Below are 9,781 nucleotides of genomic sequence, written 5' to 3' on the forward strand. Positions count from 1 at the left end.
GAAATTTGGATCCCCCTTCAATCTTGGTGATTTCCCCCTCGAAACCATGAAACTTCCTCGGATGATGGTTCGTTTTATGAAAGGCGCGCATCACGACATAAGGAAAACATTCTCCAATTTTTACCAGGGCATGGTGAGGCCATACCATGGCACCACACCAGGCGTCATGTTTTCCAACCATGTGTTTCATTTTTGTATAGCACGAGCATGGTTTTCCAGACCGTTCTTGTGCACCTTTTCATGCACCGATTGTTCGAATTTGAATTATGTGCATAATTAATGCCTAGAAAATGCACACAATCCCCTAAATATGGTAAATGAGTTCGGAAAAATGTCAAATTTGAACACGTTTCATTTGAGGCGGTATGTTGATCATTGGAAAAAACTTGAATGACAAACTAGGACGGAAATTTGGATTCCCCTTCAATCTTGGTGATTTCCCTCTCGAAAGCATTGAACTTCCTCGGTGATGGTTCGATTTATGAAGGGCGTGCATGATGACATAAATCAAACCTTCTCAGCTTTTAACCAGGGCATGGTGAGGCCATACCATGGCACGATGCCAGCCGTCATGTTTTTCAAGCACATATTTCATTGTTCTATAGTTGATAACCCAGCAAATGACGCGTTTGTGGTTGACTATTGCCACGCATTCAATTGAAATCTATGCCCATTCCTTGTAAAAGGCTTGAGAAATTAATAAATACCACGAGTATGGTTTTTCCAGACCGTTCTTGTGCACCCTTTCATGCACCAATTGTTTGAATTTGAATTACGTGCATTAATGCCTACAAAATGCACATAATCCCCTAAATATTGTAAATGAACCCAGAAAAGTGTCGAATTTGAACACGGTGATTAGTAGGGTTTATGTTCATCGTATAAAACTCATGGATGAAGGACAAAGGAAATTTGGATTCCCATTCAATCTCGGTGATTTACTATCGCACACGATTCATCTCCGTCGCGTCTGCGAACCGTGTGTGTTCACTCACACATGCAAAAGGAAAATAAAACCCTCGCCCACTTCGTCCCCACTCACTCGCCGCGGACTCCTCCGCAACTCTGCACCCTAAGCTCGACGGTTCTTGGCAGCGGGCGTAGGTCGCCCTCCAAACGACACCGGATTTCGCCTCCACCGCTTCCTGCCGCCTATCTGCACAGACATTCTAGACTCTGGTCGACTGGGGTTTTCTGCGGGATTGGGCCGGGGATTTTTCTCAGGGAGAAGGTAACAACTTAATTAGGAAAATATTCACTCATCTCTTATCGCAGTCCGTCCGTCGCTGTTAATCAACCGGCGGAAATTGCTATGGAATCATTTTTGTTCTAGCTGATTCGTGGGTGATCATTCATGTGTGCACAGTGCGAGCACAAATCGGGCAACTGTGGTCATGGGCAGTCGGAAACGAAGTTCTACCTCACCATTCCGGATGACTTCAGGGAGCGCTCGGTATGTTCAATCTCAACCAACCACGGTCGGCATGGCCTAAATTTGTGAACATATACCGTCTATTGCTACATTATCTATATATTTGCATCAAATCTTTGTTGCATTATCTATTTTTAATTCTATATTTTTGTACTTTGCTTGCATCTATATATGGATATGTTCTATCAGTTACTCCCATATTTGCATCTTGCTCGGTTATTTCAATATATCTAATTTACGATCTTAATTTTCATTTCAAGCAGTACATCCCTTGCTTTGCAAGAACAGGAGTAGAAGGAAATCTTGGGCTTTACTTTGCTGATGACTCCCAGGTTGTCCTATCGACAACGCAACATGGATTTACAATGACGGTTAGCATAAAACTTGATAAAAATGGTGACTCCTATTTTAATGCGGACCTTTGGAGAAAAATGTCTTAGTGTTATGAACCGAAAGCTGGCAATAAAATTCTAGTGCGTGCACCACAGCCTGGTCTAATTAACATGGATGTTTACTTCCCCAACGTCATCAGCCGATCAAAGTCTGATCGAGGTTAGTGTCCTTTCAACTTTCTCCATGCTGTCATATTACTATTTAAGCAACCAATTGATCACTATTTAAGCAACCAATTGTGATATCATATTCTGACTCCTTTCCTAGGCAGTAAGAAATTATGTTTACCAATTTATGCGCACTATATATTCTTCTGCCATGTTCTGAATAAATAATACCTTTCCACCTTTTAAGCAGGATATGTTGGATGCATAGTGAACGATCTGTATGTTACTAAGCGTACCAAATTTCACTGGAAGGACTTGAAGCATGTCATAAACTTTGTTGATAATCTGACAGAGATAGCACAGCGTATGAACGCTGGATTTTGGATGGGATCAATTAGACCTATGTTGCACACACTGAACAAGACCAATTGTGTGCACAATGCGCTGGTAAAAAGTCTTATTTTAATGTTGATGCTCATAAACTATATATATCTTCAACGATATGTTACGATTGTTTTTTATTCTACATGTCAACATAAATTGCCCCCTGTAGCCGTTCCTGGATCGATTTCCCAGCGTGGTCGAATTACACTTGTGCCTGCTAATAACGCCAAAGTGATTGCAAGGTCCTGCATTTCCCGCAAAAATGGAACCATTCAAATTAACAAGTTCTCGCTTCTCGTGGCAATGCATCCATATTGGAAAATTGGAGACACTGTTCTACTCCTGCTCTACCAAGGCACAGGAGGGCTCTTCCTTTTCATTGACGAGATGTCGAGTCGCCGTGATCAACCTGCTTCCAGTGGATAGTTGTGGTTGTTGGCCCTCGGCCTCTTAAAATGTGCTAGATGTTACTATATATGTTAAGTATGTAGATATGGACCATATGGTTGTTGGCCCTTAGCCTCTTAAAATGTGATAGTTGTTACTATGTTAAGTATGTAGATATGGACCATATGGTTGTCAAAACCGTGTTACGAAGATCCTCCTTTTGTCGAATAGTGTAACCACTATATATATGTTACTCAAATGTTGTTACCCAAGTTCATAAATTTTCATGGAAAGTATTAGTATCGTACACAGTTCATTGAGTTTAAGCATGTGCCCGATGTCCAGATGGCATTTGCATATTAGCTGTCCATATTACAAATTCACACACATGTTCACATAAGGAAACGTATGTGTAACATACTAATCATCGCACACGAGTACTCGCAGACGCATCGTGTGCGATACTCCTAGCCACCGCAAGCAACTAGTTTGCATTTTTCAAAGTTTTTTGTACACACAGAATCACACACGAAGTAACTGTATTGACCGTCTGTGTTGTAATTTCTCATCGCAAACAGTTCATCCGAGTCGGCTGTTTGCCACGTATCACACACATCTTGTTTACACGACCCGTTTGTGTTCTTTTGGCTCATCGCAAACAGTTCATCCATGTGAACTGTATGCTGCATATCACACACATCTTGTTAAGTTGAACCATTCTGTTGTGTTACGTAATCGAAAACAGTTCGTCCGAGTTAACCGTATGCCGTATATCGCACACACATTGATATGGCTGCCCGTTTCTGTTGTTCTACCTCATCGCAAACAGTTTGAATGAATTAACCGTGTGTCCTGCATCGCACACACATTGTTATGGCTGCTAGTTTCTGTTGTTCTGCCTCATCGCAGACAACTTGAATGGATTAACCATATGCCCTGCATCGCACACGCAACTAAAATCTTAACCGTGTTTGATGCAGCCATCATCGCAAACATTTTGCACCTTTTTTGACGGTTTTTTACACCATCGTTTGCGATTATTGCATCGAACATAGTTTCGGCAAAGGGTCTCTGATCGTAGTGTCGCGTTAGCTGTCTCCTGCAGTAGTGGTACTTGTGCGAGTTGACGCGACACATGAAAGTAGTAGTACTCCTAGTAGTACTCCCTCCGATCCTAATTTCTCTGTGCATAAGTCGAGGCGCAGATACCAAGGAGGGCCTGGTTGTGTCTATACTTGGACAACTCACCCGACTGCGCACCAGGCAGACGAAGCTCGTGTCGTGTTGGTGCCGTGTGCGGCCCACACATTAACCAAAACCTCGCGCCTCCAGCTTAGCCTCCGCGTTTTAAACTTCTCGATCTCAAGGCGAAGGAGCAACGGGAAACCTATGATAGAGCCAATCGGATGGTTCAGAACACTACAGTTTGTAGCTACAGATGCGTGTGTGAGAGAGGACGAGTGCGTGCGTGCATCTCTTCTCTTCCTGTATAATGTACTAAACTCAGAGTACAAGTGTATGTGGGTGGCATCGACCTAGGGAGCTAGAGATGGTGCGTGCGAGAAGTCCCAAGAGACTAGGTGTGTGCGTGGGAAAGAGGGAGAGAGATGATATGTGTCGATGTAATGCGTGTGAAAAAAAAAATACTAGTCTATTGCTCGCCACGAGGCTATTCCTGTTGAACGCCCGAATAACCGTAAGATATGTATCCAACGGTGCCAGTTATTGCATGTCCACGGCAGTAGAAAAAGAAGTACCATGGCGTATGCTACACCATGGCCGAGAACACGTGCCCACCTTATGCCATCCGGGAATAGTGCCGCACTTTGAAACTAGAACCGTCAATAAATTTTGAGCTTCCATCTTGTCACATTCCAAATTACTACCACGCTATATTTAATTGCAAACCTGTTCACACCGATCACAACCTAAACGGCTTCCCGCTTAGGAGCGTATTATTACTCGGTTATAAATACAATTATGCAAAGATGACTGCACATTCCTCCTCAAGTCCTCATCCACAAAAACAAACAAGTCATTTAGCATCCTTCCCTTGCGTCTGATACGTCTCTAACGTATCTATAATTTATGAAGTATTCATGCTGTTATTTTATCATTCTTGGATGTTTTACAATCACTTTATAGCAACTTTATATCATTTTTGGGACTAACCTATTGACCCAGTGCCCATTGCCAGTTGCTGTTTTTTGCTTGTTTCCGCAGGAAATCAATACCAAATGGAGTCCAGATGCAACGAAACTTCACAGAGAATTTTTTATGGACCAGAAGACCAACAGTGGGGCAAAGAAGCACCTCGGGGTGCCCTGAGGGGGCACAACCCACTAGGGCGTGCCTGGGGGCCCAGGAGCGCCCAGGTGCATTGTGCCCACCTCGGTGGCCTCCCGCACCCCCTCTTTACCCTATAAATTCACAAATATTCCAAAACCCTTCGGGGTTAACCTAGATTAGAAGTTCCGCCGCCGCAAGGCTATGTAGCCACCGAAAACCAATCTAGACCCGTTCTGGCACCCTGCCGGAGGGGGGAATCATCTCCGGTGGCCTTCTTCATCATCCCGGCGGCCACCACGATGAGGAGTGATGACCCACAAGTATAGGGGATCTATCATAGTCCTTTTGATAAGTAAGAGTGTCGACCCCAACGAGGAGCAGAAGGAAATGACAAGCAGTTTTCAGCAAGGTATTCTCTGCAAGCACTGAAATTATAGGTAACAAATAGTTTTGTGATAAGGTAATTTGTAACGTGTAGCAAGTAACAATTGTAAATAAAGTGCAGCAAGATGGCCCAATCCTGTTTGTAGCAAAGGACAAGCCTAGACAAACTCTTATATAGAGAAAAGCGCTCCCGAGGACACATGGGAATTATCGTCAAGCTAGTTTTCATCACGCTCATATGATTCGCGTTCGTTACTTTGATAATTTGGTATGTGGGTGGACCGGTGCTTGGGTGTTGTCCTTACTTGGACAAGCATCCCACTTATGATTAACTCCTATTGCAAGCGTCCGCAACTACAAAATAAGTATTAAGGTAAACCTAACCATAGCATGAAACATATGGATCCAAATCAGCCCCTTACGAAGCAACGCATAAACTAGGGTTTAAGCTTCTGTCACTCTAGCAACCCATCATCTACTTATTACTTCCCAATGCCTTCCTCTAGGCCCAAACAATGGTGAAGTGTCATGTAGTCGACGTTCACATAACACCACTAGAGGAAAGACAACATACATCTCATCAAAATATCGAACGAATACCAAATTCACATGACTACTAATAGCAAGACTTCTCCCATGTCCTCAGGAACAAACGTAACTACTCAGAAATCATATTCATGTTCATAATCATAGGGGTATTAATATGTGTAATGGATCTGAACATATGATCTTCCACCAAATAAACCAACTAGCATCAACTACAAGGAGTAATCAACACTACTAGCAACCCACAGGTACCAATCTGAGGCTTTGGGACAAAGATTGGATACAAGAGATGAACTAGGGTTTGAGATGAGATGGTGCTGGTGAAGATTTTGATGGAGATTGACCCTCCTCCGATGAGAGGATTGTTGGTGATGACGATGGCGATGATTTCCCCCTCCTAGAGGGAAGTTTCCCCTGCAGAACAGCTCCGCCGAAGCCCTAGATTGGTTCCGCCAAGGTTTCGCCTCGTGGTGGCGGAGTTTCTTCCCGAAAGCTTGCTTATGAGTTTTCCTCGGACGAAAGACTTCATATAGCAGAAGATGGGCACCGGGGGCCTGCCAGGGGGGCCCACGAGGCAGGGTGGCGCGCCCAGGGGGTAGGGCGCGCCTCCCACCCTCGTGGCCAGGGTGTGGCCCCCCTCTGGTAGTTTCTTTGGTCAATATTTTTTTAATTCCAAAAAAGACTTCCGTGAAGTTTCAGGACTTTTGGAGCTGTGCAGAATAGGTCTCTAATATTTGCTCCTTTTCCAGCCCAGAATCCCAGCTGCCGGCATTCTCCCTCTTCATGTAAACCTTGTAAAATAAGAGAGAATAGGCATAAGTATTGTGACATAACGTGTAATAACAGCCCATAATGCAATAAATATCGATATAAAAGCATGATGCAGAATGGACGTATCAACTCCCCCAAGCTTAGACCTTGCTTGTCCTCAAGCGGAAGCCGATAACGATAAATATGTCCACATGTTTAGAGATAGAGGTGTCGATAAAATAAAATACGGACATGAGGGCATCATGATCATTCTTATAACAGCAACATATATGGATATTGTCATATGATTTCTTATGCTCAAGTAATAATCTATTCACAATGCAAGTATGAATCAGAAACTTCATTGAGAACTAACAAACTATAATCTCAGTCATTGAGGCAATTGCAATTTATCATAACATCAGAAAGAGTCAATATAAGAGCTTTTCAGCAAGTCCACATACTCAACTATCATTTAGTCTTTCACAATTGCTAACACTCACGCAATACTTGTGGTTATGGAGTTTTAATCGGACACAGAGAAAGATAGGGGCTTATAGTTTCGCCTCCCAACCTTTTACCTCAAGGGTAATGTCAACAATAATATCTCATGCTACCTTACATCCAATTAGATATATATATATATATATATATATATATATATATATATATATATATATATATATATATATCAGGATCTTTCCAACACAGTGTGCTTGCCAAAGGATAAAATGTAAAAAGGAAAGGTGAAGATCACCATGACTCTTGCATAAGGGTAGAAGATAAAAGTAAAATATAGGCCCTTCGCAGAGGGAAGAAGAGGTTGTCATGTGCTTTTGGTTGGATGCACGAACTCTTAATGCAAAAGAACGTCACTTTATATTGCCACTTGTGATGTGGACCTTTATTATGCAGTCCGTCGCTTTTATTTCTTCCACATCACAAGATCGTATAAAGCTTATTTTCTCCACACTAATAAGTCATACGATAGCAATTTTTATTGCATGCAATGATGACAACTTACTTGAAGGATCTTACTCAATCCATAGGTAGATATGGTGTACTCTCATGGCAAAACTGGGTTTAAGGGTATTGGAAGCACAAGTAGTATCTCTACTTGGTGCAAAGAATTGGCTAGCATGAGGGAGAAAGGCAAGCTCAACATGTTGGATGATCCATGACAATATACTTTATTTCTGATATAAGGAAACATAACCCATTACGTTGTCTTCCTTGTCCAACAACAACTCTTTAGCATGTCATATTTTAATGAGTGCTCACAATCATAAAAGATGTCCAAGATAGTATATTTATATGTGAAACCTCTTTTTCTTTATTACTTCCTATTAATTGTAACAATGACCAAGGCTATGTTTGTCAACTCTCAACAACTTTTAATCATCATACTCTGTATATGTGAAGTCATTACTCTCCATAAGATCAATATGATCTCTTTATTTCTTTTTATTCTTTCTCTTTTCTTTTATTCCCTCAAGATCATAGCAAAATAATCAAGCCCTTGACTCAACACTAATCTTTATTATATAGCTCACGGACTCGATTACATAGAGGGATCATAAAGCAAAACTCAAAACTAAATCATACTAAAACTTTATTCTACTAGATCAAGATATTACCAAAAGGATCGAACTAAGAAAAACGGTAAAGACAGGAGTGTGATGGTGATACGATACCGGGGCACATCCCCCAAGCTTGGTAGTTGCCAAGGGGAGTGCCCATACCCATGTGATTATATCTCTTTTGCCGGTGAAGGACATGGAGGTGATGATGGATAGTCGCACATCGAGCGTAGGAGGTCCTCTAACTTGCGGATAATGCCCTTGAGTGCGATGTTATGCTCCTTCAACAAAATGTTTTCACGTGTGAGATACTTGTTTTGTATACGAGCTAACTCAACCTTCTTGAAAGCTTCGAGCTCAGTTGGGGTAAGAAGATTGTGATCAAGTTGAAGGATGTCTTCTGCTGCCGGAGCTTGGTCCTCCGTGGCCTTCTTGATCCCTTCATCCTTGTTGATCTCCATGGGTTCTTCCCTCTTCAACTCTGTCTTCATTAGCCAAACATCGTTGTCACCATTATTGGAGGAGGGGGCGACATGATGCCTGGCCTTGACAACCCTAACAGAAAACAGCTCGAAACAAGAACAGAGGATAATTGCGTGATACAAGAGCCAAAACCTTTGGGAGTTTATATAATGAATTTTTACCGACTAAAAGAAGTATTGTGCAAGAAAATGGAGTCCGGAGAGCGCACGGGGTGCCCACGAGGCAGGGGGCGCGCCCAGGGGGTAGGGCACGCCTCACACCCTCGTGGAAGCCTCGTGTCCTTCCCAGACTGCTTCTTATTTTCCTATTTTCTTAAATATTCCAAAACGGAGAAAAATTTCCATTAGAACTGTTTTGGAGTCGGTTTACTTACCGTACCACGTACCTATTCCTTTTCGGAGTCTGAAACATTCTGGAAAGTGTCCCTTATGTATTCCTCCGGGGTTACGGTTTCAATAATATTAGTTTCAACATTTATGGGATTACCTGAGATATAATGTTTGATCCTTTGACCATTCATCACCTTCGGATTTGTGCCTTCAAAGTTATTGATCTTTATGGCATCGGAATGATAGACCTCCTTGATAACGTAAGGGCCTTCCCATTTGGAGAGAAGTTTTCCTGCAAAAAATCTTAAACGAGAGTTGAATAGCAACACATAATCACCTACATTAAACTCACGCTTTTGTATCCTTTTGTCATGCCATCTTTTAACTTTTTCTTTAAACAGTTTGGCATTCTCATAGGCTTGGGTTCTCCATTCATCAAGTGAGCTAATGTCAAATAACCTCTTCTCACCGGCAAGTTTGAAGTCATAATTGAGCTCTTTAATAGCCCAATATGCCTTATGTTCTAGTTCAAGAGGTAAATGACATGCTTTTCCATAAACCATTTTATACGGAGACATACCCATAGGATTTTTATATGCAGTTCTATAGGCCCATAATGCATCATCAAGTTTCTTGGACCAATTCTTTCTAGATCTATTAACAGTCTTTTGCAAAATTAATTTGAGCTCTCTATTACTCAATTCTACTTGACCACTA

Source organism: Triticum aestivum, chromosome 5D (assembly GCF_018294505.1).
Source record: "Triticum aestivum cultivar Chinese Spring chromosome 5D, IWGSC CS RefSeq v2.1, whole genome shotgun sequence".
In the NCBI taxonomy this organism is placed as follows: domain Eukaryota; kingdom Viridiplantae; phylum Streptophyta; class Magnoliopsida; order Poales; family Poaceae; genus Triticum; species Triticum aestivum.